General features: G+C 42.2%; 1 protein-coding gene and 1 long non-coding RNA gene across 3 annotated transcripts in view; one reads left to right on the forward strand and one right to left on the reverse strand.

Moving 5' to 3' along the window:
- The window catches only part of CSMD1 (CUB and Sushi multiple domains 1), a 1,700,362-nt gene that overhangs the window by 1,131,367 nt on the left and 545,893 nt on the right, over positions 1-23,102 (forward strand). The gene's annotated exons all lie outside the window — the stretch shown is intronic.
- LOC116285671 (uncharacterized) overlaps positions 1,625-23,102 on the reverse strand; it is a 99,359-nt gene continuing 77,881 nt past the window's right edge. For both annotated transcript variants that reach the window (XR_012064578.1, XR_012064579.1), the window contains exons 2-6: positions 8,017-8,100; positions 6,261-6,369; positions 5,986-6,097; positions 2,734-2,800; positions 1,625-1,681 (exon numbers count right to left, since the gene is read on the reverse strand). This is a non-coding gene — a long non-coding RNA (uncharacterized lncRNA). The remainder of the gene's footprint in view (positions 1,682-2,733; positions 2,801-5,985; positions 6,098-6,260; positions 6,370-8,016; positions 8,101-23,102) is intronic.

Genomic DNA, 23,102 nt, shown 5'->3' on the forward strand with positions numbered 1-23,102 from the left:
TCTCAGCTATCTCCTGTAGTCGCTGTATTACCCTGGAGGTTTTGTGTGATTATTTCTGTCTTTGGTCGTAAGTTTAATTTGGATGTATTATCATTTTTGGTCACTTATTCTAGGACCTTCGTCCAGCCCTTGCTGTGCCAGTGGTTAAGATCCCACAAGTGGAGGGAAGGGTGGCATTCTGTATAGACTTCTTTAAGATGCCATCACCCACCCACCGCCCCTTCCCACTCATTCAGTTCAGATGTACGTGTCGTATCCTTACCCTATGCAAGACGTGGCGCTGGGGCTTCGGCATGAGGGCTGGGGAAGGAACCAGGAGGAAGTTCAGTCCAGTACCAGTCAGCCTTGGAACAGAAACTACCCATCAGGTTCTTCTTTCAAATAGCAGGATTTCAGCTGTAAAGTTCTGTCTCCTTAAACAGCTTTGGGGCTTTCCTATAGATTTTAAAAAATGAAAGCATATTCTTTTCAAATATTTGAAAAAGCTTAAATATTAAAAGAACATCTCACGATATAGGTCAAAGCTAAGGCTTAATTGAATAATGCTCTTGCGCTGAGTGTTCTATGATCAAAAGAAGACATCATGTTTTGGTTTTTTTTCCCTGGCTGTCTGTTCAGCATCTATTGTGAACGTAAGATTGCCTCAGTTTTTTTGCTTTTCCTGAAAGAGTAATAGAATGTCTTTTTAAAGGAATATTCCATTTAGCATTATATTTTATTATTAGTGAACCTATTCTGATTGATTGAAGAATTTATTCCTACTGGGGACTGGAGTGTTAAGTGAAAACAGAAGTACTGAAAATGTTAATTACATGCAGAGGAAGAAATTTTATGTGTTCAATAATGCATTGTTACAGTGGTAGAGAAACATTAACTTTGTAACCATGACAAAGCAGACGCAGAGCCACAACCTAATGGTGGCTCAATATTTCATGCAATATTGCTCCAGGCAAGTAACACACTTGTACTGAGACCCTGTCATGCTGAGAAAACTTTCACTGACGAGCACAGAACTGAAGGCACAGGCTTCGTTTGTACACTGGCAGCCGACTCACCAACTCCTCAGAGAGAGAGAGCTGCCCCCGTTCTCACGCTGACCCTCAGGCGGCTTGGACCTCCACCTGCCAGCTCCCCGTGCAGACGGGCTAGAGCCAGATGGGTTTTCTAATTGGAAACCATAGATTTGGGAACCAGTTCTTTTAGTTTTTATCATCATTGTTTACACATCAACCTACACACAAATTTATCAACTAAATTCTTTAACCGCATGTTGAGCAACTTCTAGTCAATATTTTGTTGTGCCCTCAAGGAACTCCTAGCGTTTTTTCTGTTCTGTAAGCAGGCTTGCGTAGAGATGAAGGTCAGCATCAGGTGTCTGATTACTATCACGTACAAGGAAGAAGCTGCCTTTTCATTTCCCAGCAATGCCGTTCTGGCTTTAGCAGGACCCCCCCCAGGACCCTGGCAGTGGCGGGCAGCTCCCTGCCCTCTGCCAGCATCCCCACCTGATGCCAAACCATGCATCTTCTTTACTTCTCCACTGGTTCCCCAGGAGTTGAGCCCCCCCTCACCCTCCTCCAGGCTGCACCTCCGTGCAGGGCTGGGGTGGGATGTGAAGGCCTTACCCTTCCATCTGCTGGCACCAAAATTTCGGTAGTCATTTTGGACACTTCTTCATTGCCTACAGCATGAAGCCCTCTTACAGTAAGTACATCTTCTTTTTGTTCAACAGAATACTGTTAACATCTTTTAAGTTATTACATATGCCCATGATGTTCTTAAAATTGAGAGAAAGTCAATAATGATAAAACTGAAATCTGAACTACACACAAATTTCTCACCCTAGTGCTAAATATTATCCTATGATTTCTTTTTATACCTGTCAGTTCCCTGCAAGAAGCCCCTCTACAACAAACGCTGAATATTTAAGCATTCCATGCAAGGAGAAATAGCTCATAAAAAAACTTAGCTTCTGATGGTACAAGTCATGTTGATGAAATTCACACAGTCCATGTGATTAACTGGATCACATGTTGTTTTATTCATTATCAAGTTGATAGAACTGATCAGTCCTGTTATTTCTATAGCAATGTTGCACTTTTAAATATTAATCAGCAATAAATGCATGAAACCAGTAAGCCAGTAAAGCAGGGTTACATTTTTTAAAACTCTGTCTGTCATTAAAAAGCAATGAAAAAAAAACATTTAAAATAATTTCTTGAGGAAATCGCCCTTCCCCAAGAAGACGAATTACATCCAAAATGTCCAGTAAAAGCTAACACCTCTCCTTTCTTCCCCTGGTAATCTGTCACAGAGGACCTGCTCCTCAGTCCACTCTTCACGCCTTTATTAAAGCTTCCCCAGTTCTAACCTCCAACAAAAACTGCTGACACGCAGACTACACATGCCTTTTGATCAAAAATACATGTAGCCCCTACTGTGGTTCAGGAACTGTTTGAAGCACTCAACCTGTACTAAGTCAGCCTAACACCATCCTGTGAGGAAGCCGTAATCATCACGCCCGTTTCTAAAGGGCGCCAGTGCAGGCCATCTTCCGTGGCTCCGTCTCCACTGACTCAAGGTAGCTGCTAGAGGTTCCTCTGTCCCATGCTTTGCTTTCCCGCCTCTGGCTTCCCCCTTTCCCATTTAGTACTTGTCGCTTCGGTCATACCTGGGATATGTTTAAATTATCTCTCCCACCAGTCTAATGTCCATGATCATTTTGCCACTTACCCCTCAGCCACTGCCATACTTCTTACTGTCCTGGACAAACCAAAACACCATGAGGGCATGTGTTGACCTGTGGGACAAAATCAAGTGGTCTAATATAATATATGGATTATGATCAAGGCACACTATATGGTGTTGGAGGACACAGGAAAAAAATCCTTGAATATTGGCTGAAAATTGTTCAGATTTGAAGCAAAGTATAAACCCACAGACCCAAGATGCATAACCAGCATCAATCTGAATAAACACAAAGAAAACTATACCAAGTCACTCTGCAATCACATTCCTGAAAACCAGGTATAAAATGAAAATCTTAAACAATCCATAGAAAAATGATACAGTATGTACAGATGAACAAACGTAACAAAGGTAGCTGATTTAGTCTCAGAAGATAAGCTGTACCACCCAGAAGACAAGAGTGCCAGACCTTCAAAGCAGAGCAAAGAAGAGCTGTCAGTTTTATACCCAGTGAAAATATCTTTCAAAAAAAGTTAAGATTCATGGCCAGCAGATGTACATTGTAAGGAATATTAAAGAGAGGTGTACAGGAGACATAATGATGCAACATAAACTTACCAGGAGGAATGAGGAGCTCCTGACATGGTAAATATGTGACTAAATATATTTTGTATTTTAGCCTCTTTAACAGATGATTGACTATCAAGGTAATTGTTTAAAGTAAAAATGTGTTTTAACGTTTACAACCTATGTGCAACAAAGTATATATACCGACAGCAGCACACAGGACGTGAGGAAAAGTATAGTATAATGTTGTACGTTGTATGTGAGGTACCACTTGACGGGAGGCTGCAGTAAGATACAAAAAAAAGTGTATGATAACCTCAGAGCAACCACTACAATACAGTAACATTAAAAGAGTAAGATTTAAGCAATAAAATTGGATTTTTAAAAAATCATTAATCAAGGTGTCACAAGGTGACAAAAAGGGAAAAAAATGAACAAAAATAGAGAAAAAAAGTGGAAACAAATGGTAAAGTGGTCTGTTTAAGCCTAACCGCATGAATATGTATATGACGATTAAACTGAAATCCCCAACTGAAAGGCAGAACTGTCACTTATAAGCAAGCCCCCCCATATGCAGACTGTTAGGAGATCGACGTCAACAGCCAGAAAAGGATACATAATGCAAAGACTAATCAAAGAAAGCTGGAGCTGTTACATGACTATCAGACAAAAAAGATTTTATAACAAAAGTTATTTTACAAATAGAGGTGGACAAATACGTAATAAAAGGATGCAGCATCCTCAGTACACAGGCACTTCACAGCTTCAGAATACATGGAGCAAAACTTACACATGTGAAAGTGAAGTAGACAGATGTACGGTTCTAGTTGGAGAGGTAATCAGCCTTCTCTCAGTAATTTATAAAACAAGTAGACATCAGTTAATAAGGAAGTGGAAGTTTGATCGACTCTGTTAACTAACCTGACCTAATTGCACTTTTTAAAACATGCCTCCAAAGTCAGCAGAATACACATTCATTTCAACAGCACACGGAACATTCAACCAAGATAGAGTATATTGTGAGTCATTTAAAAAAAAATAGCTTAATATATTAAAAATGTTGGAGATCATACAAAACCTGCTCCCTGACCACAACAGAATTAGACTAGAAACTGATAAAAGCCTGTATAGAGAATCCCCAGGTACACGCACACCAGACAGCGTCCAGATAACCCACACGTCAAAGCAGCTATCACAAGGAACAGGAAGACATTCTGCAGCCAGTGCAAATGGAAGCACAAAAAACACTTCATGAAAGTTTGGCAAATCAGACCCAGCAATTTATGGAAACAATAGCATATTGTGACCAAGACTGGTTTAACGTTTGAAAATCAATGTAATTCACCATATTAACAGACTAAAATTGAAAAACCTCAGGCTTATATCAACAGATGCAGACAAAAACTCAGTCTCAGCTAACTAGATATTAAAGAAAACTTCTGTAGCCCAGGGAAGAGCATCTACAGAAAATTCATAGCTCATTTCTTACTTGATGGGAAACTAAGTGAATTCCTTGCAAGAGCAGGAGCAAGGCAGAATGCCTACTTCTACGCCTGTCTTCTGCACAAACTGCAGTCAAGTTCCAGGCAGTGCAGTGAGGCAAGAGGGGAGAAAAAGCAGGGAGATTAGAAACAGAAATGTCTTTACATGCTGTCATCACCATTGTGACATACGGAGCTACGAGCGCTCATAATTAAGGTAAAAATGTTCCCCAATACAAGGCCAACATTTCAATAGCAGCAATGATCAGAATATAAAACTTTAAAAAATTGTATTATTTACAATAGCATCAAAATGTGAAATACTGCGGAATAAATTTAACAAGATATCGCCAAGATTCTATGCCGAAACTAAAAAACATAGCTGAGAGAAATTATAAAAGACAGAAATGAGACCATGGGTCAGAAGACAGTATTTTTCAGATACACACAGTTATCTGGAGACAATCTATTGAATGAACACAGTTTCAACCAAGAGCCCGACAGACTGAGCAGCTTTTTTTTCTTTCTTCCTTTTTTTTTAAATGTGTGTAGAAATTGATACACTGATTCTAAAGTGTATATGAAATTGCAGGGGGTCTAGAATAGCTGAAATTATTTTTCAAAGGAAGAACAAAGTTGAAGGACTTGTACGTGACTTGAAAACATACTGTTGAGCTTAAGTAATCAAAGTGGAGTGGACCTGGCGACAGGGACAGCAGGGACAGTTCAGCGGAACAGAAGAGGAAGTGCAGACAGGCCGACGCACAGGTGGGCGCGTGAGGCTTGACAGAAATACGAGGAGCGTAAGCAAGAGGTGACCCTCTTCCTCTTCAACACAGACGCCAGGAGGTCGGGACTCAGCCAGCATTGCCACCGCCTGCAGACTAGGTGCGCTTGGGCCTGCTAACCCTCTCGCATTCGCGTCTCTGTGATGACCCTATTTCAAGGAGTGGTCCTGGGGTCTGTCGGGAGCACTTACTGATGACAACATAGAGAGTCCTCCGCAGACCACAGTTACTGTTTGCATTAGTACTGAAGTCAAGCTGAAAGGAATACGTGCATTTTATGAGCATAAGGGACACGAAGCGCTTTGGAAGGCGTGTGGGAGGACACAGCACTCCTCCAGCCCATGTAAGATGAGTACACGTGATCCTCAGAGTTGGAGGGGAGCCCTAACGTGTGCGGACGTCCTCATGTCTAACGGCAGGCAGGATTTCTGAAATAGTCACTGACCAAAGTCAACACTTACCTTTTCTACGACTTCACGTGGGTGTTGGCTGGTGAAGATTAAACCTGCTTCTTATCTCTTTGCACAGCTCCTATTCCAGACCGTTGCTTGTTTCTCTGTGTCCCTTAGGATCCTAAGGACAGGAAATGAGCAGTAAACGCTGATGAGATATAGGGCTCCTGGTCACTTCACCCAAGTGAAATGACATATGCAGCCTAGTTAATACTATGAATTAACTGGTACGTTAATTGCCGACTCGTGATGTTGCCGAAACGTGGCCTCCGTACCTGACTTACCGAGCTGAGACTCGAGGACAGGGTTTTGGGTGCAGCAGCAAAGGCAGCTTTATTTCTTGGCCAGGCAGAGGAGGTCACAGAGGGCAAAGCCTCCAAAACCATGAGCCTGCTGGAGAGAGAAGGCAGAGAGTTTTATAGTAAAACTTCAAGAGGTCAAGAGGCAGGGATAGTTTCCAAAGAGATCACATACAAGAATTTTTTTGGGTGAGGGGTAACAAAGTAGATCATCTCGGTATTTGTGAGAAAATAGGTGAGATTATATTCCAGAAAAGACAGTGGTTTAGAAATTGTAACTAACTGTGGACACAGGCCCTGAGGCATCTCTAACATAGATCTGTTTCTTTTCCACCTTTTCAAAAAACCCACCAATTTTATAGGAAGATTCTGTCAGGGAATTTGTTGACACATGTGGGAATTCACACACAAAATGCTTCAAAATTTGTAGCAAGTTTTCATGTGCTTGAATATATGTGTTCTGATTAAAATTCAGACTCTGCCTAATGTAAAGGTTAAAGTGATCTGACACCATGAACAGCTGCAGGGGAACCGCAAGGTTCTCCCATCGGCATCCCCCATTCACTTAGCTGCCAGCCCTCAGACCCGAACGGGACCTGCCTAACCCGGTGACAGCTGGCGCCGCAGCAAACGAGGCGTCCTACCAGAGTTAACTACCCAGGGCACGGATTCGTTTCTTCTCCTTTACCCACTCTCTGAAAGAAATAACAATAATTATAGTAACAGCAACAGAGCACGTTGATGTGAACTTCTCATTTTGAAGTAACTTCAGGTTTCCACACGTTGCACAAGTCCACGTGTCTTTCACCGAAATCCACCCAGTGTTAATATTTTATCAAATTGACTTTGTCATTCGTTCCAATTCTCTGAAATGTTTGTGAGCGAAAGCAAGGCTTCCTCTCCCTTTACCACCCTCTAATTACTGAAATCAGGATCTCAGTACTGATCAAGTCCAGCTACAGGCCTAATTCAAATTCTGTCAGCCGTCGCAGATGCCATCTGTTTTTTTCCCCAGAATCCACGTCAGCCTCACATCGTAGTGGGCTGCCGTCTCTTTAGGAAGAAACAGTCTTTCTGTGTCTTTCATGTCCTTGGTACTTTTGAAGAGCACAGACGGGTTGTTTTTATAGACTGTCCCTCCGTTTGGGTTTGTCTCGTTCTGTCCCGGTGATTAGATTTAGCTGCCCTTTTCTTTTTTTTAAGTGGCAGAAATACTCAGCATGGGCAGTGTCCTCAGTCACATACTCACTGGGGGTCTGTCCCGTTACACGTGGTGTTCAGTTTGAGCTCCAGGTTAAGTGGCGTCTGCCAAACATTTCAGCTGAAAAGCTGCTTATTTTTCTTTTCAAAACTAGTAAGTACTTTGCTGAAATATTTATTGTCTATGTAAACATTCCATTTCCTGTACTATCTTCACGTACAGTTTTATCACCCACTGATAATTCTGCCAGAAACAATTACTGGGGATCTTATCTTCTAAGACCCATTCTGATAAATGTAGTCAAATATCTGGTATTTTTCAAAAAATGGAATTTTTCGAACCTAAGAGTACTCAATCCACTTCTGGTTCTGCACTTTTCAGGAAAAAATAAGTTATCTTCTATATACTTAAAAAGGTTGGGCCAAGTACTAAAATTCTTCAAAGTATTTTTAGCACAAAAATTAAACTGAAACACAAAAATTAGTCATTTTAACTTTGTTTCTATAAACTTAGCATCGATTTTTAAATATGCATTCTTACCCAATATCCGAAAGCAGGTCTGTTTGAGGTGGTTCTGTGGGGTGAGGTGGGAGATGGAGGCAAGGCAAGAGGCTCTTAGGCTTCCTGTAGACAAACAAGAAATGTTTTTGCACAAGTGCTATCAGATTCCTTGTCGTTAAATTTGAAAGCAGCAGCTCACGGATAAACAGCCCGTTACACGTCCGGAACAATCAACTCCCGAGCATCCGGTGACTCTGCTCTCACCACGTGTGTGCAGACACCCGGCCAGCAGCGGACTGTCAGGGACCACAGCCTTCAGCCTTGAGGGGCTCGTGTTTGTAGAGTTAAAACAGTGTTGGAATCATGTTTAATGACGGTGAGCCAGGTGTGTTTGTTACTCCAAATACAATCCTGGTCTGACCATCCTATTTACTGATTATCCTCAGTTTAACATCTTCTACTGTGTAGTATGCAAATCCCCTCTGAATTCCTACTGTCTGAACAAAATGCATGTTCTTAAGGCCAGTGGCTGTCTGACACCCTGCATTTGTGTTTAAATACAAGTGAGATGTGAGCCCCACTTGGGAATAGGTCCCAGTGAGGGCGGTCATTTCAGATACAGTGACATCCCACAAGCGGATGTGACTGTCCAATAAAACCAGTGACTGCCCTGCACTCTTTATCTTTTAACTGGAGACACCACTGTCATTGACACAGCAAGTCAACGGATGATGGTTTTCCTGGAATATTACCAAGGCTAGGTGTCCATTCCTAACTTTTGTTTTGGTGACAGCCAGTCATAGTTTTGAGAAGCTGGAGTAAGCAAATGTAATCAATTCCTCGATTACTCGAAATCATAGATTCTACTTTTGATGCTATATGTCCGATTAAAAACTTGAATGCATTGCTTAGAAAAATTATAAGAACGAGTAACAAAACAACACATCTGAGGCTGTCTGGTGGCAGTCTGTCATCACAGCAGCTGGCCTTTGCACTGGCTGTATCACTTTTCTAGGGAAAAAAAAGTGCTTTTGTTAAAGGGTCAGGTTAAATTTACCCTTTTCCCTGTTTATGAGATTTCCTTGCTGGGAGTTTTGAACCAGAATTGTGCACATACATACTGGTGTATGAGAGACTTGGCTATGCCATAAAAAAACCCAATATTTGGTGGGAAAATCTCATTAAATGCTAATCAAAATCTTCATGTTTGCTGTTCAAGGGTGTAGGTAGGGTTTATATTTTTTTTTATAATTGTCTTTTCTTCATGATTTTAATAGAATTCGGTACCTAGTAAAAATGTCCACAGAAGCTCACTACTGGAGACAAAGCATGTTAGGATCATGTACATTTAAATCAAAACTCCTTTCCATCAGATACCTCAAATATGCATTTGATAGGAAATCAAACACTTTTTACAGTTTGATGGACAGAAATATTTAGAATTTTTAAACTTCTGAGAAATCACAAAATTACTTGGAAATAGTAATCAGTACTCATTCAATATGGAAGAATTACAGATGAAATAGGACATTTCCATAGCATCTGATTAAAATAATTTGGGAACTTAGTAATTCAGGCAAGATAAATTCATACTAAATATTTAAAATATAGGATGCTTTTAAAGTATATGTTAATATACTTTTATCATAAAAGTGATGTTAGAGATTTCTTGAAACAACAGGAAACACAAAAAAGAAAATAAAATTACACCTCAACTGGCAGTATTGTGATCTATGTTTTTGTTTCCTTTTTCTGTTTCCATAAATTCGCACAAATGAACATAGACACCACCCTCTCCCTCCCCGCTGACACACACACTCGGGCAGAAAATTGACATCTAACCAAAGATACTGAATATTTTGTCTTAAAAATGTGTTTTACCCCTCTTAGCCATATAATAATACATTTTCTTCTTGTCTTTTTCAACATGACTTTCCAAAATAGTATATATTTTCCTTACATAATCACAAAAGTAATTGCTCACATTGAAAAATAATTTTTAAAAATATTAATAATACATATCACCTTGAAATGGCTAGCATCAATACTTCAGGTCCTGTTTTTTAGTGTTTTCTCCTATCTGGACGACTATAATTATCTGCTTACTTAAATGACTGGTAGCAGAACTCTAAAAAAAAATCATCCTCATGTTTTATGTTTAAAACACAACAAAAAATTTAAAATATTTATAAACAAACCAGGTACAGCTTATCTGCACTTATACGTTATTTATAAATCTAAATGTCTCCAGTTTTTTGTTTAAAGCAAAGATTTTAAGAGTCTTTTTTTCAAGGTAAAACTACTTGAAATCAAAACAATACTTTTGGGTTGGGTTCCCGTGTACCGTCTGTCACATACAAAACTGGTTTACTCTCCAAATGAAAAGAAGTATTTTTCAGTAAATCAATAAGCTCTCAACAACTGGTGCATTTAGGAGATTAGTTTGTCCTGTCAGGTGGTTGGTTCAGTGCTTACTACGTCACAATAAAAGTCATTGCATCATTCATGCAAAATTTCATTCCAGCCTATTCCAAACCCTCAGATTCCTGGCCATGAATACTATTTTTATGAAGCAAAAAAGTAACACCGGGTTAGAGGATGGTAGAATTTTGAATGTGTAGATAGACAGCTGTCATATTTAGTAATTCATTTCTCTCCTGAGGAAGTTTACTTGGTGTAAAAACAAAGACATATTAGGCGACTCTCCGACTAATGACACTTGTGAGAAGCCTAAGTATTGTCATGCTGGGGGTGCTCTGTTCTGATTTTCCGTGTTCCGTGTAGATTGTTGGGATTGAAACAGTAATCTACATTCAAGCCGCTAATTGTGGTCGAGGCAGCGCTCTCGTACTGTTGACTTTAAAGGAAACCCCAGCCCCCACCAATCTGAGTGATGAGCAAGCAGCCTGCAAGGAAACCTGCGGTGGCAGCCAGCTCATGCCAGCGCTGTGGTCCAGGGCCCACACTGGTCTCCAGTTAACGGCTGACAAGAAGGAGACAAGTCCACAGCAGCAGCCCTCTCCACGCACTCCCAGCAGAACCTCCCTGATTTGCCGAACACACCCCTTCCTCCCTGGCACTCAGTCTGCTTACTCCCACCTCGGGGCAGCGGCCCCTCCTTAAGCTCCTCCACTTTGTCAAAGCTCCAGTCAGAACCCGCCTCCTGCCGGGTGGGGAAGGGGCTGGGGAGGGATAAACTGGGAGTTGGAGATTTGCAGATACTAACTAACACGTACAAAGTAGGTAAACAAGTTCATACTGCATAGCTCAGAGACCTGTAGTCAACATCTTGTAGCAACGTGTGGTGAGAAAGAGCAAGAAGATGAATATATGTTTGTTCACACCTGACTGAAGCACTGCGCTGCACCCCAGAAACTGACACAGCATTGTAAACTGACAACTCGTCAGTAAAAACACATGTATACAAAGAAATCAAAAAGAGGAAACCTTAGAAAGAAAACCTATCAACTGCATTTGACATACTCAGTTTTGACTATATTCTTAATATAAACCTTTCTGTAAACTTGTTTGCTTTTCCCCTCAAAGCCCTTCAGTGATCTCAGGAGCTTCAGCACGCCCCTTGCTCTCCTGTGCTGCGAAGGAAAGCTGCGTGCTCTGTAACTCACCTCCCCACGTGGCAAAGCCCTGTGAACGGGAGTTCACGGACTGGACGGCTGAACTACAGTAAACTAGACCAAAGCAAAAGTCTCTGAGCCTTACTTTTACTAACCCAGGCTCACCAGGAATTAATAAAATACTCATTTTCATTGAACATTTCATATGCTACACACTTTCAGAAAGTTTGCATATGAGATACTACATAATGCTCGGAATGTATTTGGGAGTCAGAGAAGGCTTTTTATCAACTCTTATAATTAGGGGCTGGGTTTTACAGCTGGCAGTTTTAAAATCGGGACAGTGTGCTCTAACACGGCGACTAAGTCAGCGTGCGAACAGTGACGAACTGGCATTACCTGAAGTTTTTCTAGCTCTTTAAGCCACAGATCATGAAGTTCCTGTGCCATTTACAGTTTAAATAACACTCTGTGTGAGGCTCTCGCTGTGCCAGGATAAATCACAGCTCACTAGTCATATCTCACATGTTGATTTCATGAAGAAAGTAAGAGTAAACACAGGTAAAATGTCTGCAGTTATTCACACATGTGACAATCTATCAAATTAAGTAGCCGAGAGTAATCACCGCCGCACCCGATGCTCTACGCTCACCTGCAGCAAACCAAGCGTGGCACCTCCGAGACCTCCCGTGCAACAGTTACGTGGCTTGACCTACACTAAGTGTTCCCATGTCTTCTAGTAGAGATTTTATGTTAGAATTTGGAGAAAAAGAAGGGTCTTATTCCTGTTCCTGAAATTCTGAATTCTGACATATAAAGTTATGACTAGGACTGTTATTTTAAATGTTAGCTATAAGTAGACTATAATTATTAAGTCAGTGCAATAAAAAAATGAATGAAGCTGGGTTTTGGAGTTTAAATCTAGACTCCACTTGATTTCAGGCATCACTGTATTTAGATGTGGGCGCCTGGTAAATGTTTAGTAAATATTACGCCCACCAGTCTTCTACTCTCCTAGTAATACTGTTCTTCTTGGAAAAGCCAGACAGATGTGCTACCCCAGGTCACTTAGATGCCAAGCTTGGAAGCTCACGTGGCTCTGGGCTGGCAGCCCCGGGGGTGTAAGAAGCTGGCAGTGACGGTGCTGTGGCTCTAGCCCGGGTGCAAGATCAAATACTGCCTCTTCTTCCTCCTCTTATTTGCATGTTGACTCTTGCAGCAACGGCGCCGTCACCTGCGTGTCCCGGCACGTGGGTGCCGGCCAAGTCAATGAAGAAGAGCTGACGGACTATTCTGAGTGGGCCTGTCAGCCAGCTCGTCAGTGACTAGCTTAGACTCTAGTGGAATGAAGATCCAGGATTCTGGTCAGGTGTCTGGAGTGTTACAGAACCACCTCCGTTTAAAGTCTGTGATCATTTTCAATCTGGACTTCTGGTTTTCAAAAAATACTCACAGAAAGGAGAACTGACTTTGGGCGTGGCGCCCACTCAGCGGGCTGGGAGCAGGGCCCTCCTGCCCTGCAGGCGCTCCATGAGCTGCGGTGGGCGCCACCTCCAGCAGCCTGTGAGCTCCCTGGACCTCGGCCTCACCTCATGTTCCTTTGAATTGTCACCTGTACACACCAGGTGACCTAGTGGAGGTGGTGAATAAAACTTCCTTGAACGAGACAAGTTGGTTCAGGGCACAGCAGTGTATCCATTTTGAACGAACTGGCTCTAAGGGCAAGATCTAAATTATAAAAACAGTAAGAAAAAGGGTAAAGCTTGAGTAAATTTGACCTGCTTTCTCCTGGCTTTATTAGGACTTGTTCAGCACCCTGATATATGCAAAAGAAACCCCAATTGGATGCCAACTGTTTTCAGAAATAATTAACTTTTTGCTGAAACCTCCTGAGTATAGGAAGTACCAGCCTCCTACCAATAGCGAAATATTCCAGAAACTGTGTATAGCGACGTATTATCTGAAGTACCACGCACTGTGCTGGCTCCCATCTCTCCTCCCCTCAAAGGCGGCCGTGGGGGTGGGCAGGGCGGGCACAGGTGCAGCTGGACACACTTGTCTGTCACACACACTCACTCTGGCATGCTCCTCTCCCATGTTTCAGCAGGAACGAAATTAAAATGCACCATCAGACGTTTAAAATGGTTCAGGTCGTTTACTAACACCTTCAGTTTGGGATCTGCAGATACTAACTCCTACATACAAACTGGACAAACAGCCAGGTCCTCCTGTGCAGCACAGGGAACCTTACTCACTATCACCAGAACCTCCCAGGGAGGATGCTGTGAAACGGAAGACGTACGTGTCAGTGGATTGCTGCGCCGTACACTGTAAATTAACGCACTGTAAATCGACAACACGTCCGTCAGTAAATACCTTCAGTCTGCAGGCAAGCGTTTCGAGTGAAAGGGCAGAGTCTTTTACACCGACCAGCACAGCACGCACCCTGGGTCTTCCTTCATCTCTTTCTGTTCGAAGAGCAAGGAAGGGAGATCTGTGGGGCTTTAGCCTTCAGGTGTGTTTTTTAAAAGTTCATTATTACGCTATGTGAGAGTCAAAATGTATGAGTCTGATGATTAGGAAGAAAATAAGGCTTTTTTTGTCTATCAAGACATCCTCAGTTTTCTTTATATGTTACGGAAATGACAGGCCAGCCAAGAAACAAGCACCACTCGGAGGGTTGGAGTACTCAGATTTATTACGCCGGCGGGCTCAGAGGGGCTTCTGCTCCGAAGCTCTGAGCACCTCCAAGACGTGCACATGAGGTTTTATAGGGTTAATAACAACTATGGGGCTATTAGCCAATAAGGTTCAAACAACAAAAAGCAAGGAATCAGTACACTGGAGCTCATCAATTTGGAACAGATCACGTTACTGACACTTGTTGAGCTTGGATTTACGAGTTAGCTTGTTAGCCCAGTAAACTGACACTAAACTTTAGATTTACAAGTTAGCCCGGCAGAACTTATATCAGTAAACCGACACTTATCACACTTAGATTTGTGACTGAGCTCGTTAGCCCAATAGACTGACACTAAACTTCAGATTTATGAGTTAGCCCAGCAGAACTCAGATTAGTAATCCGACACTTGTTGCACTTAGATTTATGACTTAGCTTGTTAGCCCAGCTGGGCTTTTCCTTCACATATAAAATAGTTCTACTCTGTGCATACTGAATATTTACACAATTTTTCAGGATATTAGAAAGCAGAAAGTTAAAAGATGAATGTACTTTTTAAGAAGGTTAGTCTTCTGACTAGTTAGGGGATGGGTTCTCACTGGAATAGGAAGTTCAGGAGCATTTGCAATTTGGCCAGACGGTGGACTCCAGTAACAGCAGTGCAGAGAGCATGGAACAGATCGCACCTGCCCTTAGTCGCTGCTCGGCTCTGTAGCCTCCACAGTTACTAATTCACTGTGCTCCCCCTGTGTTTTAAAGCAGTTACCGTCAAAGTCCACCGAAAACGAGTGATGGTCTTAGGAGCTTACGGGCAGGCTTTCTGAGCACCGTACAAAATGTCAGCGCAAACGTTTGGTGAAACGCAACCTCCTTTGTCAGGCTCTTAACTAGCCACCGCGCTAATTAAACAACAATGCGCTGAACATTAATTGGGAAGCTTGATTGATTTAATAAGGTGAACACCTGCCGCTCTCCCTACACTTAGTATTAAGACCCCGAACAGCCAGGCCTTGTTACAAATAAGCAGCTCAAGATGCGTTACAAGAACCAAACCAAACACCACAGAAATGTCAGTGCCCGGGGCACCTGCTGCAGACACAGAATGCCCCAGTGCCTGCGTTGCCTCCTCTGGGAGTAAAGCAGGCTGGAACCTTGTGTCAGGAGAGGTGATGTGCATGTGTTTAACTGAGCAGCGGAACTCGGGAATTCCAGAGGAGCCCTCTCTCTGGGTAGAATTTTCTGCTACAAAATGACCGGAGACCAAGCTACAGCTAGAACACCGTCTAGAGCTGTCTGTACCTGAGATTCACTCTGGTGCTCTCAGATCAGCCCTAAAGGCACCTTATTTCAGGCACATGCTGGATTCTAGGATTCAAACGGGCCAATCTCCAGGGAGGTCCCTCCGACGGGGGTAGGGCTGCAGGAACGAGCCTCCCTCTAGGTCTCCGTGCCCTTCATTTCAGTCCCTTACATTCAAGTTCTTCTGCGAGGCTGTACTTACAACCGGATCCTGTGGTTTGCTTTTCTCCCTTTTCCTTGCTCTCACATGCTTGAAAGCAAAACCACACCTTGCTTTGCATGAGAAGGGAATGCCAGGGAAGAGGAGAGACTGCATTCAAGCTAGCCTGCCTGTGTGCCTGCGGGGAAGGCCACAGGCCTGTTTACTGTTGCTGAGTGAGCTCACAGCCTCCCCGGCCCTCCTGTTCCCTCCCTGCGGACCCCGGGAGAGCTTTCTGAGGCCTTCTCCCGCTCACGCTGCATTCTTAGTAAAAGAAACAATCAGCTCTGCGTGGTAAAAAGTCACCCTGCAGCGCCTCCCCAGGAGCTGCTGCTTAAACGGCTTAAGCTGATCTTGACCTTCCTCCAAAAGAAGTTTATTAAACACGCGAATTCTAATTCAGTCAGAATGGACTGGAGTGTGGGCAGCCAGAATTTTTTAAAGGGTCACGACCTAATGAGGGTGTCAGGTTTAAAAACTGTGGATTTCAACAAACACTGGCAGGATGCCTGGAATGAGTGAAACAAGCCCAGCGCTCAGGTAAGAGCCAGGAAATGGGAGGGGGCTTGTCCCTGTTTCTTAAAAAACTTTATTTGACATTTAAGAAAACCATTTATTCAAAACCCCCAAATCCAGAGGGAAGGGTACAGCTCTGTGGGAGAGTGCATGCTTAGCATGCAGGAGGGCCTCAGTACCTCCATTACAAACAAACAAACCTGATTATCACCCCCCAAAAAACAAAAAGTCTTTAAAAATGGGAAAAAAATAAAAAACAAAATCCAGAGTGCAGCCAGAGCCTGACAAAACTGATCATGAAGCTCTCAACCTTGTTAGTTTCTTCTTAAATGTGCATGGGTGACGCCTGGAAAGGGACAGAGAGGTTTAGCTCAAGGGTGATCCGCGGTAAACCCCCCACTGGTTCCCAGACTTTCCTGCCGTCTCTAAGGAGAGGTGCCAGAGATGATCATACCACTGATTGGGTTTTGCCTTTGCTAGTTAGCACTGTGGTTAGTTAACACCTGGGAGTAGTATGATAAATACTCTACTGGAAATTTCTGCTAGTACGTATTAGGTTATTAATAAACGTACCACGAACTGAGTCGGTTTATTTATATGCATTGTAACTTAATTTTCTCTGAAATTAGACTGTAAAAAAAATTACAAATAGGTTAAACCTTAAAGTGCATATTGTTTCTCTTTTTTTAAAGTACAAATTTACGTGAAATCTTGGCCCTTTGTCTGGAGTCATCATTCCATGGAACGTATGTAACCATTGTCCTCACCAGGATAGTAGTAAATTTAAATAAGCCAGCACTGGTTTTGTAGGTATTTTTCATATCTACGATGCCCCCCAGGAAAGGAACCAACTCCAAACAACACAAATCCTTCCTCAGAGATGGCTTCCCACCGGTCAACATAAGAGGAAAACTTTGTTTTCACATTCAACAAAACATACTTTAATAGGGAAATTATATTATTTCCACCAGTAACTTTCAAATAAGATAATTTTCCTTTTAAAGACGAAACAGTGCACTGACACTTCCTTCCATCTTATTATATAAAATCAGCTCATCAGAACAGACAGGCAGCCCAGTCCCCGTCAACACACATTAACTGAGTTCTGACACTTGGTGTGCAGGGTCCTGCACAGGGAAAACATCTCTAGCTGGTTTTTTCTGAACCCTTCACCTCCAGGATGTTTCTCCTGGCAGGGGTGTGGGTTAAAGTGTCAGAGCTGGCTGCAGAGATTTTTAGACTTTTCTGAATTTCCAGTTCAAGATGCTCACGTAGGAAGGTCCTGAACTCGTCCTCCAATGGACGCACCAATGGACACGTGCGACATACGGAAGAATTTCCTCTGGACAAAACCTGAAAACTGACAGAGTAGCCCCCTTCACATCAGGCAAATGGAAACAAACAAAAAACACATGGTCGCAGAAAGGAAGCCTGGCACACTGTCACCACATACCCGCCCCCGGCGTGGAGCCCACCACTGCGTGGGAGCTCAGAACCTGCAGCCGCTCTCCTGGAATGAGGGGTCCGTTCCCCAGGCTGTGTGCCCTAACTTGTAAGACTGACACCTGAAACATCTGGCTTTGAAGACCATGGGGGCCCTTGCCCACAAGACCCAGGGCGCTGCGGTGAACTGAGAGATGGCTCTTAGAGCACTCACAGGCAGCCTCACCCACTCAGGGTCCAGTGCCAGTGGAGCCTTTTGAAAAGCACCCAGACTTCATGTGAAAGAGACTCATTTTCTAATTTTAAAGCATTGGTCCGAAAGCCAGGACCTGCTGGGATACCCTCTGGAGATGGGAGCTGAAGGGCACCATCTTCCTGCTCTCCCTGTCTTCCTAAAACCCAACGTCGTATTTTTTGAGGGGTGGGGACAGGTGCCCTAATTGTTCCCCCCACCCCCCACTGTACCCCAGAGCATCAGTATCTCCCAGAGGGGAGCATCTACACATGTATGGTGCGCCTGATTTTATGTCTGATGACCTGGTTTTTGAGGGTGTGACTGCCTGGGGGATACCCTTTGATTGCCTGGCTGTGGAGGACAGGTGCTTAGTTCACGGGACTGTAAGAGTTAGAGGGTTCACAGCAGAAGACCACTCAGCCTGTACAAATTCATGCAGATACTCCATGCTCGTGTATTGGAAGAATCAATACTGTTAAAATGTCCATACGGTGCACAGGTTCAATGCAATCCCTGTCAAAATTTCAATGGCATTTTTCACAGAATAGAACAAACAATTCTATAATTTTATACAACCACGGAAGACCCCGAATAGCCAAAGCAATCTTGAGAAAGAACAAAGCTGGAGACCCCACGCTTTCTGATTCAACCTATATTACAAAGTAGAGTAATCAAGACAGACACATAGGTCAATGGAACAGAATGGAGAGCCCAGGAATAAACCCATGCATAAACGGTCAATTATTTTATGATGGATTGTTTTTGCCAAGAATTATAGGAGGGAAAGGATTGTTTCTTCAACAAATGCTAAGTTAACAGAACAGCCACATATGAAAGAATGAAACCAGACTCCTCTCTTACATGACACACAAAAATTAACTCAAAATGGATTGAAGACTTGACTGTAAGACCTGAAACTGTAAAACTCATAGAAGAAAACATAGGCCGTAAGCCTCCTGACATTGGTTATGGAGATGATTTTTTTGGATCTGACACCAAAAGCAAAGGCAACGAAAGCACAAATAATCGACTGAGACTACATTAAGCTAAAAAAAAAAAATCAACCAAATGAACAAGCAACCTACTGAATAGGAGGAAATATTTGCAAATCATGTATCTGATTGGGGGTTAATACCTAAGATACATAAAGAACTCATGCAGCTCAATATCAGGAAACAAACAATCCAATTTGAAAAATGGACAGAGGATCTGAATAGACATTTTCCCAAAGATGACATACAGTTGGCCAACAGGTGCAAGAAAAGATGTTCAACATCCCTCATCATGAGGGAAATGCAAACGCAAGCCACAGTGAGCTATCACCCCACACCTGTCAGACTGGCTGTCAAAAAGGCAAGACATGCAAAGCATTAAGGATACAGAGAAAAAGGAACCTGTGCCCTGCTGGTGGGAGTGTAAATTGGTGCAGCCACTAAGGAAAATAGTATGGACATTCCTCAAAAAATTGGTTATGGATCCAGCAATTCCACGTCTGGATATTTATCTGAAAAAAAAAGCAAAAATATTAACTCGAAAAAATGTAAACACCCTTGAGTTCATTGTAGCACTACTGACAATAGCCAAGATACGGAAACAACCTAAGTGTCCATCAATGCATGGATGGATGAAGAAGATGTGATGCGTACACACACACACACACACACACACACACACACAGGAATATTACTCAGCCATAAAAAAGAATGAAAGCTTGCCATTTGCAACAACATGGATGGACCTTGAGAGCATTATGCTTAGTAAAATAGGTCAGAGAAAGACAAACACCGGATTATATCACTTACATGCAGGAATCTTAAACACAGAGAACAGATTGGTGGTTGCCAGAGGCAGGGGTAGGGGGTGGTCAAAAGGTACAAATTTCCAGTTTTGAATAAGTCATACAGCATAGTAACTACAGTTGGTATACTATATTGTATAGTCGAAAATTATTGGGAGTAGATCTTAAAAGTCCTCATAACATAAAAAAAATTCTTTATGCATGGTGATGGATGTTAACTAGACTTATGGTGGTGATCACTTCACAGCCTGTACAAATACTGAATCATTACATTGTACACATCAAACTAGTGTAATGCTATATTATCAATTATGTTTTTTTAAAACAAGAATTTCCCCAACAATGTCTAGAATTAAACACACACACACATAGACACACAGCCATTTTCTTTCTACCCACATGATGATTTCTATTTTATCATTTGTTCCCTTAGTAGAGATTTTTAGAGGAAAATAGTTATTCTGTCTGTATTTGTATGAAGACAAGTACTTCCTTTTATTAAGGAGAAAGTGTTTCATCAAGCGTACACAGTCAGTTAAGCAGGATAAGTAAGTTCTGGAGGATGTAATGTGCAGAACTGTGATTATGGTTAACAGTACTGCATTGTATACTCAGAAGTTGCTAAAAGGCACATCTTTTATAGGAGTGGCAGGGCAACGAGGTCATGTCTGGTTCCAAAGCCACTGAAAAAATACTCCATTTTCATAAAAACAAGCAAAACCCAAAGAACAAGAACTTTTTAATGAAATTTATAGCTTCTTTCAACACAGTGTTATTGCCATTTTAACCTTGTTATTTCCTTTCCCTACTTATTTCAACATCAGCCACTTAGAGATTGCTGGACGGCGAAACAGGGACACAGGGGAACTTAGAAGAGGGCCTATTCCTACAAGCAGAAAAGAGAAATATTTAAATGCAAGTGAACCATAGAATTCTCATCCACATTACACTTTGTTTTTACAAAAGGGTATAATTAATTTAGCAGTTCTTGGTTTTAAAAAGTTAGGACTGCTTCCAAGGATGCCTAGAGCCACCTACAAACTTTTTGCTGTATTTTGCACGAGGAAAGAGATCATTTATTTACAACTCAACCCAGGGAACTGAGAAAAAAAAGCACTGAAGGCACAGGGAAATCATGGTGGCATTTGAACCACATGTGTGATACCACGTTGTCATTTGTATCCACTGTCTTGATTCTGTTTTCCATTTTACTACATTACCATTGTTCCCATTTTCTTAGTAGTGTAATTGAAATATAATTTATAATAGGCAATTAAATCTACAGATACTTTATTTTCCTTTTTCTGTGCTTCTCCTATAATTTTCTAATTAAACTGCCACCCACGAACTAGGCACGTTTAAGAAAAATGAGATGCTGTCATTGTTCAACCATAAAAGCTAATTTCAGTCGGGAAAATTTTGATCATAGGATTTTTAAAAGTTAGATTAAACTAAAAAAATCAGTTCATTGTATAACAAAACTGACAATTGATAAAAGGTTCTAAGTTAAAATTTAAGTATCATAATAAAGTATTTACACCTATGGAATTATTTTGTAAACATTTTTGTTGGTAACCATACTTCTGCTCGTGATTTAGAAACGTGCTACTTGCTAACTACATTTTACGCACACAGTGTTACATACGTAAACTGCATACTCAGGTATGACATCTTATCTATGTATATGGTTTTAAGGCAGATTTTCTTTTGAGTAAGTAATAGTGAGGTTTTCGTCTTTTAAGCAAAACAGAAGAAAGACTCTCTGCTCTCACAGAGCGTCATCGCATCAAGGAAACAGAAAAGACTGTAAGCAAAGTGCTCACTGTACAACGTGACGAGTGTCAGTGAGAATCGTGCCGCAAGGGAGGAGGAAGCATGTTGCCTGGGCGGGGCACGGGGTTGCAGTTGTAGTGTTAAAGCATAAAAAAGGGAAATGTGTTATTGCATGTAATTGGTATTTCAAGTCATCTGTACCTAGAACTACATTTTCTAGACTTTGATTGAGGAAGAAGACACAAACATTTTTCCTATGGAATACATGCACAAAATACATGCAGATCATTGGTCTTTATGGGGAGGGAAATTGGGAGATGGGGTCAGAGGTGGGAGAAGTTCTCACCGTATGTGAGAGTGCTGTATCTTTGAAATTCTGTAGGTTGTGCAGACAGTATGTATTTTGCACATAAATAAAATTTAAATGAACATCAATCAGTAAAGAAGCTTAAATATCCTGCCATGCCCTGGCACCACCATGTTGAGTATCTCTTGAGCCAGATTCCAAGTCCAAATGAGTAGTTTAAATATTAATTCCCTTATGATACTTGCAGATATTATAAACACACACACACACACACACACACACACACACACACCTGGTATTAAATTTCTTGTCATTTGAGCCTGTCTAATGAAAACAGAAGAGTACATGATGCACAGACGCACAGGTATTTGGCTCTGTAACTTTACCTCTGGTCACTGTAGCAAAAGCTGAATCAGTTTTCCCAACTGCCTTACTTCTCTGTTGCTGTGTAACAAAATCCCCCCAGATGTAGCAGCTTGAAGTCACACACATTTATTATCTGAGTTCCTGAGGGTCAGTAGTCTAGAAGCTGCTTATCTGACGGTTTGGCCTCAGGCTCTCCCGCAGGGCTGCGGAAGGAGTGTCAGCAGGGGCTGGAGTCTCCCCAAGGCTTGACTAGGCGAGGATTTATTTCCAAGCTCTGTCACCTGGGTCCTCTGCACAGGGCTTCCTCACAACGTGGAGGTTGTGACCTCTCGGAGGGAGGGGCCCCAGAGGAGAAAAGGAGACAAAGAGAGAATGGTCTTTTTATGACCTAACCTCTCATCTGGGAAGTGACACGCCCGCCTTTCTCCTGTGCTCTGTTGAGTTAGCAGGTCCAGTCCACACTTACGGGAGACGCATACACCAGGCGTGAACCCCAGGAACCCCAGGGGCCACTGATGTCTGTCTTTGAGGCTGCCTGGCAAATAAGCACCTTAGCCCTCTTCTCTGGGATGATTGCCTGTCTTTTTACGTAATTTGACTTCTCTGCATTCAATGTTGGTCTGGTTACTTTTCCATCAATGCCCTACCTCACTTTATCCTCCTTACTTCTTGTTAGTTAAAGAAGGAACACCTTTTATTATTTTTTTAAAAGCCAAATAACATTAATATTAAATAATTCCCCAATTATTCTGCAGTTTAAAGAAAGCATTTGAGACTGAACAACATTAATCACTAATTACTTTAGTCTGTTTCTCCTTTGACGTGTCAGACTGTGTCACGCCACTTTCAGGCGCCCTGGCGATGCTGTGTCAGTGTGCCTCGTTCGGAGCCCTGGGGAGGGCAGCAGTGTCCTCAGGTGTTGAGGCGTGTCCTC

Source organism: Vicugna pacos, chromosome 26, assembly GCF_048564905.1.
Source record: "Vicugna pacos chromosome 26, VicPac4, whole genome shotgun sequence".
Lineage (NCBI taxonomy): Eukaryota > Metazoa > Chordata > Mammalia > Artiodactyla > Camelidae > Vicugna > Vicugna pacos.